Raw genomic sequence first — 14,176 nt, forward strand, 5'->3', positions numbered from 1 at the left:
TGTTTTCTCAGCACTACAATTCCTAAATTTGCTCTGTTCTAGCCTACATCACTTGCCCAGTATCCTTATGACCATCATGCATTGGAATGAGATGTTTAGCTGGGCTTCGAGTTGTCAAGGGTAACTCTGTCATGGTACAGATATCTAAGCTGCATAGAGGAGAGTACAGCTAAACTGATGCGCTAACCACCTAAGCTAATCACTATAGCTATGTTACCCTGTGTTACAGAAGGACAGTGGCAATATTTGCCCAATAAAGGAATAAGTGTTTAAACCAGAATTCTTAGAATCAAGTGGAAGAGATCATAATATATGTAAAACAAAGAAAAACATATGATGCGTATACTCAAACGACATGCAGAGAGAGTCTAATAATATTGGCCACAGTTGTTAAGAAAATGAGAAGGGACAGGGGTTGGTATCAATGAAGTTTCACAAAGACAGTACAACCTGAAGGCCCTGTGAGAGGATAGAACTTATTCAAATATAAGGGGATAAGAAGAATCAATATATTTTACTGTGGCAACATTTGTCTTGTTTTTCTTCTTATGTGCTTCCTTAAAAGGATCCACCCATTCTAAAAGAATGCACTTCACTGCGCACACCCCACCAACAGGGACAGAATGCAAATATTTTCCCTCACCTCAGGGGAGTATTTGAAAACGCTCTCTTGGAAAGGAAACCAATTTATTTGGTTGCTAATTATTTTGGCTCTGGTTTTAATGAGCCATCCACTGTAAACGATAAAGAGGATAATAAGACCTTTTCTCTCTTTTTTCGGTAAAATGATTTAAAGACTATGGACAAGTATCATGTAGTAGTTAAGATCATGGGTGCTGGTGCCAGGGTATTTGTGTTTGTACCCCTGGTATTAGATGCGTGACCTTGGGCAAATTGCTTAAACGTATCCCTCTCTGTGCCCAGAAGGCCTCATCCATAAAATGAGAATAATAGTAGCACCTATGTCAAATGTTTGTAATGAGGATTAAAACAGTGGTTATTATTATTGTTGTTATTTTTATTTATTGTCATTATTCGCCTGGAATCCTGGGAAGGCATGGGAAGTAGACGGTATAGACAGATGGGACTACAGAGTCTTCTAAATGATTCCAGGGTAATTGCCTAGGAAAGTGTGTGTGTGTGTGTGTGTGTGTGTGTGTGTGTGTGTGTGTGTGTGTGTGTGTGTGTGTGTGTGTGTGTGTGTGTGTGTGTGTGTGTGTGTGTGTGTGTCTCTCTGTTGGAGAAAGAAAGCCCGGAAATGAGACAAAGTGCTGGCTGGACAGTGTCTGTTGAGCACACTAGAGAAGGACTCTATGCAGAACATTGCTTTGGTGCCAAACAATCAGATTTCTCCCCAGCAGCCAGCTGCCTTGTCTGTGTCTAATGAAGAATCTACTTTGCGTACACCCAGGATCCAGCCAGTTGATTCTGCAACCACTGAGAGGAGGAATAGTACACATCTGCTGTTTTTATATGTGTTTTCTTTATCAAGTGGTAGTCTAACAGAAGTATGGGCCATTAATGCCACAGGAATTTGGTTTATCTCCATCAAATTTACCTAGTGTGGACAACTATGAAGTCTGCAAACAACACACAACAAACCTCAGAACACCTGTCTCCAAAAGGGGGCCATGGGCACCAAAGAATTGATGTTGGGGGAATTCCTCTAACCTGTATGTCTAGGGTACCTGATTCGAACAAGTCTGAGGCCCCCGATCTGTAATACTGTTTAGTAACATCTCGTGTTACAAATGGCTGAGTCTTGTAATGAGAGAAGGACCCCTTTTCAAAGAACTGCGTGTTCTGTGGAAGGAACTCCTCAGACGCTTGCTCTGGGGCAGAGCCACACAGTGTGGTCCTTGGACCACAGCATCAGTGCCACCTGGAAGCTCATAAGACAGGCAGAATCTCAGGTTTCCTTCCAGACCTACTGAATCAGAATCTCCCTTTACAAGGTCCCAGGAGACTCAGGTGTGCATTAGAGTTTGAACAGCTCTGTTCCCATGGACTCAAATGGGTCACGCACCTTTTCTGGGTGCCTGGAGTTGCAAAGCACTGTGAAAGACTATGGTTGATTATTTCCCAAAGTTCAAGGAAAAGCATCCCCATAAAGCACAGATGATGCTAATAAGCAGAGCAATTACAAGTAAACCCTCTTCTTTGAATTAGCAATTGAAGAAATATACAAAGAAACATGTGCAATTCTTCATTTTGAGACTTTTTAACCCTCAAAGGTCTTGAAAGGAGAGATGCATCTGGAATGCAGCATTACACTTAGATCCTTCAGATATTTAGATCAAAGCCCATCAAAGTGTTTGTGGGCTCAAAGGCAAAAAGACATCAGTTCTGAAATACAAGAGTTGTGCTGAGGCAGTTTTTGTACTTTTGTGTGTCCTTTTGAGGAAGAGTTCTTCTTGAGCCTTTGAACCCTAGAGACCTGCCAGTTTGAGTGGAAGAGGTGCCATTTTCCTTTAAGCTGCAGGTTGCCTTCTGTTCAGATCCTCAAGCATCAAGGTCAGGTCCTGTTCAGAATAACTGAATGTTAATTGACTTGCTGGGAATTTACGTGCATTGTCTTGTTTACACCAATGTTCTGCTGGCAGTTTGTAAATCATTCTCTCCCGTGGGCTCTGACGTGGATTTGAAGTTTGTTTCTGTTTTATAGGAGTTGGGTTAATCTCTAGCTATGCTAGAGGGTTAGAGAAATGAGATAGGATGGGCGGGGCGGGGGGAACCTCTCCCCCCGACACTCCTGTATCGTGAATGATTATCACAATTGCCAGGGATTGTGAAGACTGCATTTACCTCCAGGTAAGAAACAGACTGGCTATATAATTAGGCTAACACTTTCTGGGGAGATTTTTTTGTTCTTTACCTTTGCCAAATGTATATAGGCTACTGCTTGCTTGAGCATGCCCTTGGCAACTAACCAACACACACACACACACACACATACACACGCAGGGGCACAGACTGGCTGGCACACTCATAACGACCATGCAAGGTGACCTCAGTGATGTGTATGCCTACCCCTTGCCATGGTCCATTTCTCAATGCATTGGGCAGCCTTCCAAATACACAGCAGCTCTCTACGCAGTAATCACTTGACATCGTTGAAACCCCAAGCAGAAGATATACAGTTCCCGTACATCTTGCTCTGTTTTTGGTCTGTGTTAACTGTAATCCCACTGTTGCTTATTCTTCTTGCCACTGACTGGCTATGTAACCTTGGGCAAATCACTGTGCTTCAGTTTCCTTATCTATGCAATTAAGTGGCTGTACCTTTTAGCTATAGCCTGGGTTTCACACTTTTTCCTTTGGTTCTAGGAAGTAAAACAGTTGCCAGCTCCCAGGCTGTTCACTGGGGACCTGAAGCCTGGAGCTGCAATGCTATAGTGAAGACTGTAGTGGCCTCAGAGGGTTTGTTTGGAATTCCAGATCTGCCTTTAACTTAACGTGCATCTTACCTTTGGCAGATCTCTTGGATTTTCAGTTTCCACATCTGAAAAATGGAGATGAATATCCCGTCTTGCTAACCCTGTAGGGCTGTGATGAGAATGTATTGCACTCAGAAAAGTGCTCATCAGTACAGAGGCTGATAAATTACCAGGTTTTTCTGATCCGTCCTTTTAGTCAGGGAGGTGGCATCAAGCTGGTCCCAGTCCCTGAGTATCCGCAGTTAGCCACAGCTGCATTGCAGAATCCTATAGAGATAAGATTGCCAGGCTACCCTCAATACCACCCAAGCAGAGTTTCTAGGGGAAGGGATCAGGCATATGAAATGGACATGAAGGCTGATTTGAGAACTAGTGATCTGGAGACAAGGAAATCTTACCACTCTCTTGATCTGAAATCCTAATATTCATTGTGTACAACAGGATGTCTCTTCTCACATCTGATGCCTGAGGTGTGGTGCCGACAAAGATAGAGTGTGTAAGGGGCTGTCCTGCTGTCACCTTCTTATTAAGCTTGACAGATATACCTTCTAGTCTTGAATCTTGGTTTCCTTCCCCATATATTAAGTGGAAATCATCTCTGACACAACTGTTGGAAATGAACTTCCCCAAAACTACATATCTTTTGGGAAAGTGTTCAACTTGAACTGTATTTACCCTCTCTAAGCCCTCTTTAAAGCACTAACTAGGCCACAGTGGAACTTCATCTATTGTCGTCATTTGGAGTGCTACAGTATTTGGAGATGATAGAAAAAGGAGGAGAGGAAATAGAGAGGAGCCACGCAAATCCATTTCTACTTAGACCATTTTGTTACCTGCTAGAGTCTGTTTGGAACTGACACCAGTTAGTTAAGTTCTGTGCCTAAGGAACAGCTTTGGGATGAGAGCCTGGAGCTTAAACAAACGGATTCACAAGCCACAAAGTCTTAGGCTTTGTCCTTCATTTCACTCTTCTGATCTAGTTCCACATACCTGGGAGTGAACTCAGGCTAGATGTTTCAGAGCCACAGTCCCAGGCTGGCACCATTAAGAACCTCAGAGGAGGTGGAGGGATGGGGAGAAAAAAATACCACTATCCAGGGACTTCCCTGGTGGCACAGTGGTTGGGAGTCCACCTGCCAGTGCAAGGGACACGGGTTCGATCCCTGGTCCAGGAAGATCCCACATGCTGCCGAGCAACTGGGCCCGTGCACCGCAACTGCTGAGCCTGCTCTCTAGAGCCCACGAGCCACAACTACTGAGCCCATGTGCCACAACTACTGAAGCCCACGCCCCTGGATACTGTGCTCCGTCACGAGAGAAGCCACAGTAGTAGGAGGCGCGCGCACCTCAACGAAGAGTAGCCCCCGCTCGCGGCATGTTCACTTTGAGCAAAAGAACAACAGATCCTTCTGCAAAAGAGAGAGAAAGAAAGAAAACAGGCCCTCTTTCTTTAATCTAGCAGAAAAGAAGGAATTACCTCAGTGCATGCTCCTACTGGTATAAATAGCAGTATTAGGAGAAAAGCTTGTTTCTCCATGACTGAAACACATTTAGGACACAGAACCTGGACTCCATCTCTTCTCTATTTCCCTGGTTACTTTAACACTGTGAGCTTTGGACTCCAGGGAGAAAGTCTAAAAATACTATAGCCTATTTGTTCGAAAGGTAACAAAGATTGAAGGGCCCTGCTTTTGCCTAAAGGGAAAAAAGGAATATAAAATCTTAATGTTTTCATTTTTGAACTCTAAACCAAAGTCAGACCTTGGAATACTCTTTATTTTTCTTTTTAATAGGCAATGTGAAGACGTGGTAACACAAATTCAAATGGCACAGCAGGAAATATATTGAAAACTTATTCTCCCTTCCAACCCTGCCCACCAGCACTCCAGTTCCCCTTCCCTGAGGCTATCTCTGATGGCAATTTCTTGTGGATCCTTCCAGAGATGATATTCTCTGCATATCGAAGTGTGTGTGTGTGTGTGTGTGTGTGTTGATGTATTTATGCATGGGCACCTTCACAGAGCTCTGACTTCCTTCTTTTAACATGAATAGTTGCTTCCTTTTCACACTCTCCTGCTCCTTGCTTTTCTTCACTTAAAAAGATGTCTTGGGTTTCCCTGGTGGCGCAGTAGTTGAGAGTCCTCCTACCGATGCAGGGGACACGGGTTCCTGCCCCGGTCCGGGAAGATCCCACATGCCGTGGAACGGCTGGGCCCGTGAGCCATGGCAGCTGAGCCTGCGCGTCCGGAGCCTGTGCTCCGCAACAAGAGAGGCCACAACAGTGAGAGGCCCGCGTACTGCAAAAGAAAAAAAAAAAAAAAAAAAGATGTCTTACTTGGGGAGGGCCGAGCAGTCGGACTGGCCGCTGAGATGAGCGCTTCACTGGGGCAGTCTCTGCATACCATGGGGAGATAGACGCTGCTGCCTTTGGGCTTGGTCCTCATAGCTCCAAAACGAAACAAGATCTCAATAAGCTCTATGAGCTGAAGTCCAAAGGGCATTAGATTATGAACCAGTTTGGCCCCTCAGCCCCAGTCAACCTGTCCAGTTTCTCATCATTAAAACCGGAACCAGCTAGCACCCCTCCCCAAGGCTCCATGGCCAATAGCCCTACAGTGGTAAAGATCCCAGGCGCTACTGGGACGATAGAGTGTCTCAGCCCTGAAAACAATCAGGTATTGACCAAGAAGAAGTTACAAGACTTAGTAAGAGAAGTGGATCCTGATGAGCAATTGGATGAAGATGTGGAGGAGATGCTACTGCAGATTGCTGATAATTTTATCGAGAGCGTGGTGACAGCAGCCTACCAGCTTGCTTGGCATCGCAAGTCCAGCACCCTGGAGGTGAAAGATGTCCAGCTGCATCTAGAACGCCAGTGGAACATGTGGATCCCAGGGTTTGGCTCTGAAGAAATCCAACCCTACAAAAAAGCTTGCACCACAGAAGCTCACAGAGAATGGCATTGATCTGGAAAACAACCAAGAAATAACACACGGAAAGGTCAGGGAATGGACAACAACGTATTTGGAGATACTTGAGCTGAGACCTCAGTTATCTCATCCTTGGATTTTTTTTTTAATGCTTTACAGAGAAACATATATATATATATATATATATATATTTTTTTAACATCTTTATTGGGGTATAATTGCTTTACAATGGTGTGTTAGTTTCTGCTTTATAACAAAGTGAATCAGTTATACATATACATATGTTCCCATATCTCTTCCCTCTTGCATCTCCCTCCCTCCACCCTCCCTATGCCACCCCTCCAGGCAGTCACAAAGCACCGAGCTGATCTCCCTGTGCTATGCGGCTGCTTCCCACTAGCTATCTACCTTACGTTTGGTAGTGTATATATGTCCATGCCTCTCTCTCGCTTTGTCACAGCTCACCCATCCCCCTCCCCATATCCTCAAGTCCATTCTCTAGTAGGTCTGTGTCTTTATTCCTGTCTTACCCCTAGGTTCCTCATGACATTTTTTTCCCTTAAATTCCATATATATGTGTTAGCATACGGTATTTGTCTTTCTCTTTCTGACTTACTTCACTCTGTATTACAGACTCTAGGTCTATCCACCTCATTACAAATAGCTCAATTTCATTTCTTTTTATGGCTGAGTAATATTCCATTGTATATATGTGCCACATCTTCTTTATCCATTCGTCCAATGATGGGCACTTAGGTTGTTTCCACTCTGGGCTATTGTAAATAGAGCTGCAATGAACATTTTGGTACGTGACTCTTTTTGAATTATGGTTTTCTCAGGGTATATGCCCAGTAGTGGGACTGCTGGGTCATATGGTAGTTCAATTTATAGTTTTTTAAGGAACCTCCATACTGTTCTCCATAGTGACTGTACCAATTCACATTCCCACCAGCAGTGCAAGAGTATTCCCTTTTCTCCACACCCTCCTCAGCATTTATTGTTTCTAGATTTTTTTAAGATGGCCATTCTGACTGGTGTGAGATGAAATCTCATTGTACTTTTGATTTGCATTTCTCTAATGATTAATGATGTTGAGCATTCTTTCATGTGTTTGTTGGCAATCTGTATATCTTCTTTGGAGAAATGTCTATTTAGGTCTTCTGCCCAATTTTGGATTGGGTTGTTTGTTTTTTTGTTATTGAGCTGCATGAGCTGCTTATAAATTTTGGAGATTAATCTTTTGTCAGCTGCTTCATTTGCAAATATTTTCTCCCATTCTGAGGGTTGTCTTTTGGTCTTGTTTATGGTTTCCTTCACTGTGCAAAAGCTTTGAAGTTTCATTAGTTCCCACTTGTTTATTTTTGTTTTTAGTTCCATTTCCCTAGGAGGTGGGTCAAAAAGGATCTTGCTGTGATTTATGTCATAGAGTGTTCTGCCTATGTTTTCCTCTAAGAGTTTGATGGTTTCTGGCCTTACATTTAGATCTTTAATCCATTTTGAGCTTATTTTTGTGTGTGGTGTTAGGGAGTGATCTAATCTCATACTTTTACATGTACCTGTCCAGTTTTCCCAGCACCACTTATTGAAGAGGCTGTCCTTTCTCCACTGTACATTCCTGCCTCCTTTATCAAAGATAAGGTGACCATATGTGTGTGGGCTTATCTCTGGGCTTTCTACCCTGTTCCATTGATCTATCTTTCTGTTTTTGTGCCAGTACCATACTGTCTTGATTACTGTAGCTTTGTAGTATAGTTTGAAGTCAGGGAGCCTGATTCCTCCAGCTCCGTTTTTCATTCTCAAGATTGCTTTGGCTATTCGGGGTCTTTTGTGTTTCCATACAAATTGTGAAATTTTTTGTTCTAGTTCTGTGAAAAATGCCAGTGGTAGTTTGATAGGGATTGCATTGAATCTGTAGATTGCTTTGGGTACTAGAGTCATTTTCACAATGTTGATTCTTCCAATCCAAGAACATGGTGTATCTCTCCATCTATTTGTATCATCTTTAATTTCTCTCATCAGTGTCTTATATTTTTCTGCATACAAGTCTTTTGTCTCCTTAGGTAGGTTTATTCCTAGATATTTTATTCTTTTTGTTGCAATGGTAAATGGGAGTGTTTTCTTGATTTCACTTTCATATTTTTCATCATTAGTGTATAGGAATGCCAGAGATTTTTGTGCATTAATTTTGTATCCTGCAACTTTACCACATTCATTGATTAGCTCTAGAAGTTTTCTGGTAGCATCTTTGGGATTCTCTATGTATAGTATCATGTCATCTGCAAGCAGTGACAGCTTTACTTCTTCTTTTCCGATTTGGATCATTTTCATTTCCTTTTCTTCAGAGAAGCATATATTTTTTATTAACAGTGCAGCAATATCTATAATGACTGACAGGATCTGCCAAAAGAATAAAGCCTCCTACCCCAGAAAAAAAAAAAAGGTGTCTTAGAGACAATTTCATACTAGGACATAGAGGTCAGTCTTCTTCATTTTAATATCTCTGTAGAAGTGCATGGAGGTATGTATCATAATTTACTTAACCAGCTTCCTACTGGTGGGAACTTAGGCTCTTTTGATTCACTTGCTCCTACAATGTTGGAATGAATATTCTGCATATACCTTATGGTGTAAAATATTTTTGAATCTTAAACTGCCATGATGTAAATTGCTTCTCACATCTCTCCTCTTCAGTGGTTGCAAGTTTCTCCCAGGCTCAGCAGAAAACTTTAGCAGACTTAATTGTATTTTATTTTTAAAATATTAACTGTATGTCAGAGTACAGTGCTGATTTCTGGATGTGGGATGTCTCTCTGGTTTAGGTTAGCTGTTACCATCCTAGCCAGGGAAGACAAAAGTTTTATCTGTGTTTCCACATGGCCACTAGATCAGTCATTGAGCGAATGTGACCCTTTCTGCTATAGTGGTAAGGTCACAAAAGTCACCTTAACAACCTGAGGAAATCAATTCCAACAATATCTAGGAACCACATCTGACTCAGGGCTTTCTGGATGCATAGAATTTCTGCCTCTGCATTGATAAGATCATACATATGTATGTACCAGAACTCAGCGTTCCCTGGGGCTCTAGTTTTCAACTCTGAATAAATAGAAACTGGAACACATTTGAAATGAGATTGAAGGCTCTGGGAATATTGGAGGTTGTACTTTTATTTCTTAAATAGCAAACATGTTTTGGCAGTGGATAAATAGGGATCTAGCTACATAGGGATGGTGAGGTAATCCTTCCATCCATCAGGTGCAGGGCCATGCAAAGATACCAAGGTTGTCTTTAAAAGTTGGAAGCTTCCTACCTGAGGGCACAATTGCTAGAGAAGATTTGTTGTTTGATCGATAAAGGAAAAGGAAAGAGGTATTGGGGAGGGGAGCAGGCAATACTGAGGTAATGAAAAGAGTACACGTTAAGCGTTAGAAGACTTGTACCTTAGTTCAAACCCTTCATGATTTTAGTTAGGACCCAAGTCAGAAAGCCCAAGTCAAACTTAAGTAAAAAAGGAAAAGTATTTGTTCTACAGGACTGTCTTGATGCAGGGATTTAAGAAGCATCAGCGCACCCAATCTCTCTTCAAGCTTTTGTCTGCTCAGTGTTGGCTTTATTCTCACACTCCAAATGGTCACACATTGGCTGCCAATAGCTCCTGTCCTTAATCTTCCCAGGCTCAAGACTCGCAGATAGAAAATCTCCTCTTCCCTTAAGAGTTCAAGTAAAAGTTCTGTAAGGGCAAGGATCTAAAGTCAGAGTGCTCTTACCAAATAAACTGGGAAATAAGTGCTTGGTGCCCCCAGATTCAAAATGTCTGCAACAGGCTCTCACTAGGCATCTGGCTTTGGCTCACCTAATTTCTTATGGTCTGACTTTTCCTGTTCGTAAAATATGGTTAAACTTTATAATCTTTGTGATCTCTTCCAGTTCTAAATGAATTTTCTTTCTTTCTTGCATCCTTTGTTTTTTTCACATTAATTAAGCATTTAACCTAAACAGGTATTTTCCCAGTTGCTATCTTGACTGTTGATATTTTAATAGGTATAAGAAACAGATATATGTCTAAAAATAAGAATAAAATATATGTAATCTAATAGGGGTAAGTATGAAGAGCAACTGGGACACAGGAGAGGGAGCAATTAATTCACTTGAGATTGTAACACCTGAATCTAGTTTGAAGCATGACCAGACTTTGACAAATCTGTGGTGCGAACATTAGCAGGTAGGATACATGCAGTAAAAGTATGAAGCTGGAATTACTTACAAGGAGAAAAGTATAGTAGCAAATTCACCCACACTTATATATTGACTTACTATGCCTTCTGGTAGTACCCAAAGAGGGGGTGAGGACAATATAGAGGCAGATCAGAAGGCGTTAACCAGATAGTTAAAGAGTGGACAAGCATGATTTCTGAGCAAGTATTGATATCATGGACTTGAATCAGGAAATAAATGCTGAAGATTAATTAAATAATTTAAACAAGAGATTGGTAAGGAACAAAACAAATCTAACTTAAGTAAGCCAAATTAAACCATACCACCACCATTACCACCAGAAAACAGCATAGTGACTTGTGGCATATAACCCAATGAAATGAAGTTAGAAATCGTTAACAATGGAGATTTGATTTTTCCCCTGAAATCTTGAAACATGGGAGTCTCCCTTGTGATGGATTGTGTGTTCATACATGAAGTTAGAGGAATGAATCAGAAGACCTCTTAAAGCCCTAAGGTCCTCACATTCTAACATTTTGCTTTGCCCCAGTGGTTGTTCTATGCAGTGACTTTACCTCAAATGAAAAATTGCTGCAGCCTACTAGTTGATGCTTATTAGAGACAAATGTGCTGGTCCATGGGGACTATTTTAAAGACTGTAAAGGGAATGCCATTCTCTGAATTTGAAGGGGGGAAATAGCAACCAAAATTATCAGAAAAAAATCTGTATTCTACCCAAGCATATTCTTCTTGAGAACAACAAAAGGGCTCACAGAGATGATCACTATAAAGACAGGAACTGTTGGAACAGGAGAGGGGTAATCAGGGATGAAAGACTGAGTTTTCCTACTCTACCTTACCTTCTAATCCAGTTCTTTTCTAAAGCAAATTCTTAAGAGACTAAATGTATTCACTTTTCTAGGGAGAGTTAATTATAGTCTCATTTAGAAATAAGAGAGTACCGGGGGCTTCCCTCGTGGCGCAGTGGTTGAGAGCCCGCCTGCCAATGCAGGGGACACAGGTTCGTGCCCCGGTCCGGGAAGATCCCACATGCCGCGGAGCGGCTGGGCCCGTGAGCCATGGTCGCTGAGCCTGAGCGTCCGGAGGCTGTGCTCCGCAACGGGACAGGCCACAACAGTGAGAGGCCCACGTACCGCAAAAAAAAAAAGAAATAAGAGAGTACCTTACTTCACCCTTTAAAGTTCCTTCCAGGACTATTGTGATTCTACTAAAATGCTTTAGGCATTAAATAGAGTCAGAAAACTAAATATGCATTCTTGGTTCTAACACAAAAAGGAAAAAAAAATGTTTCAAAGACAAGAAAAAGAGAAAAAAAGAAAGTTTTTCCCATTCAATGTTTACTTTCATGGGAATGCAAATATTTAGCATTGTGGTTTTCACACTGAAGATGAATGTCAGTTTACTGCAAAGATGTGAATTAATTCTTGAAATAAAGTCTAATATGCAAAATAAAATTTCGAACATATATTAGGAAGAACATGCTGTGCAGGGAATTGTGGAGAATATGAAAGACATAGTCACCACCTCAGGGGGCTTCTAGACTAATGGGAGATAAGATTGTCAACTGAAAAGAAAACACACACCCTGAAAGCTGAGGATTATGTTTTTATTTTTTTATTGGAGTATAATTGCTTTGCAATGTTGTGTTAGTTTCTCCTGTACAATGAAGTGAATCAGCTATATGTATACATATATCCCCTCCCTCTTGGACCTCCCCCTACCCCATCTCAGCCATCTAGGCCTTCGCAGAGCACTGAGCTGAGTTCCCTGTGCTATACAGCAGGTTCCCACTAGCTATTTATTTTACATATGGTAGTGTATATACGTCAAACCTAGTCTCCCAATTCATCCCACCCTCCCCTTCCCCCCGCCCCGTGTCCACACATCTGTTCTCTACGTCTGCCTTTCTATTCCTGCCCTACAGATAGGTTCATCTGTACCATTTTTCCAGATTCCACATATATGTGTTAATATACGATATTTTTTTTCTCTTTCTGACTTATTTCACTCTGTATGACAGACTCTAGGTCCATCCACATCTCTACAAATGACCCAGTTTCATTTCTTTTTATGGCTGAGTAATATTCCATTCAGTATATGTACCACATCTTTATCCGTTCATCTGTCGATGGACATTTAGGTTGTTTCCATGACCTGGCTATTGTTAATAGTGCTACAGTGAACATTGGGGTACATGTGTCCTTTTGAATTATGGTTTTCTCAGGGTATATGCCCACTAGTGGGATTGCTGGGTCATATGGTAGTTCTATTTTTAGTTTTTTAAGGAACCTCCATACTGTTCTCCACAGTGGCTGTATCGATTTACATTCCCACCAACAGTGCAAGAGCGTTCCCTTTTCTCCACACCCTCTCCAGCATTTATTGTTTGTAGATTTTCTGACGATGCCTATTCTAACAGGTGTGAGGTGATACCTCATTGTAGTTTTGATTTGCATTTCTCTAATAATTAGTGCTGTTGAGCATCTTTTCATGTTTTATTTGGCAGACAAAACTGAGGACTTAAGCCCAGGACACAGCGTCTCAGATAGCTCTGAGAGACTGCTTAGAAGAGGTAAGGGAGGAGCCAGGAGAAATAGGAGTTTTTGCAACAAAGACCGGGTAGTCGGAACTTCAAAAGATTACTGTTAATTATATACTCCAATAAAGATGTTAAAAAAAATAAAGAAAACCACATATCTCAAGTTAAGGAATTTAGTGCTTTTCTATGTATGGGAAGATGCAAGAGTCTGGGCTCACTGAAGTCATTCCTTTGATATGCACCTGAGCTATCTGGGGCCAGTATTCTGTGCTTTCTCATCCTGAGTCTTCTCAGGATGCACTGTCATTAGGGGTGGCTGCAGCAGCTGACTGCTAGATGGTGGGCATCCTGTTTCTATCCTGAGTTCCTTTAGGGCTCACTGTCGGGGGTGGGTGTAATGTGATGGCTTGATGGTGGCAACATCCTTTGTTTACTGATATGGCACGCAACATTTTTTTTCATTGATAAGACTTTGATATAGGCATAATATGCTAAGAGGTATCCAAAGAAAGAGAAATCTCTCAGGGAAAACTCGAAAGATGAAGTGATGTTTGATATGGACCCTGAAGCAAGTATAGATTTTCTAGCAAGAAAAGAACGGGAGGGTTTCAAGATGGAAGAAACAGCATGAGCAAAGGGACAGAGATAGGAGAGCACGAGGGGCAACAGGTATAACAGTTTAACTGGAAACAATAAGTTCTACATGGGGTAGGCATGCCTTACCATGGACTTCACTAGTAGTGAGTGAGGTAGAGCAAAAAGCTATGTAGAAATTTCTGGTATATCTTTGGGAAAGAAGGAGACTGACCCCTTGGGAAGCATGGACAGACCTTTGTGCTGAGCCCTTCCTGCTAGACCATTATGCTGTATTTCATTAGAGTGGAAATGGGGCTGGAAGCACTCTGAGGAGATAAGGGTGGGGGGATAGAGAATGCTTCCTGGGACCGTCTGGGTTCTTATGTTTGAGGCCCCTTCTGATAATTGTTTAAATTTGGCCTTTTAAATCATTTTCTTCCCCCAGAACAAACTCCTAG

The 14,176-nt window shown here is 41.8% G+C and overlaps 1 pseudogene; it reads left to right on the forward strand.

The window, feature by feature from the left end:
• The first annotated feature begins 5,420 nt into the window (after window positions 1-5,420).
• LOC149749606 (transcription initiation factor TFIID subunit 12 pseudogene) lies at window positions 5,421-7,001 on the forward strand (annotated as a pseudogene).
• The last annotated feature ends 7,175 nt before the right edge of the window (window positions 7,002-14,176 follow it).

Source organism: Delphinapterus leucas, chromosome 3, assembly GCF_059928025.1.
Source record: "Delphinapterus leucas isolate spDelLeu-1000000601 "Yukka" chromosome 3, BTC_Dleu_Yukka2, whole genome shotgun sequence".
In the NCBI taxonomy this organism is placed as follows: Eukaryota; Metazoa; Chordata; class Mammalia; order Artiodactyla; family Monodontidae; genus Delphinapterus; species Delphinapterus leucas.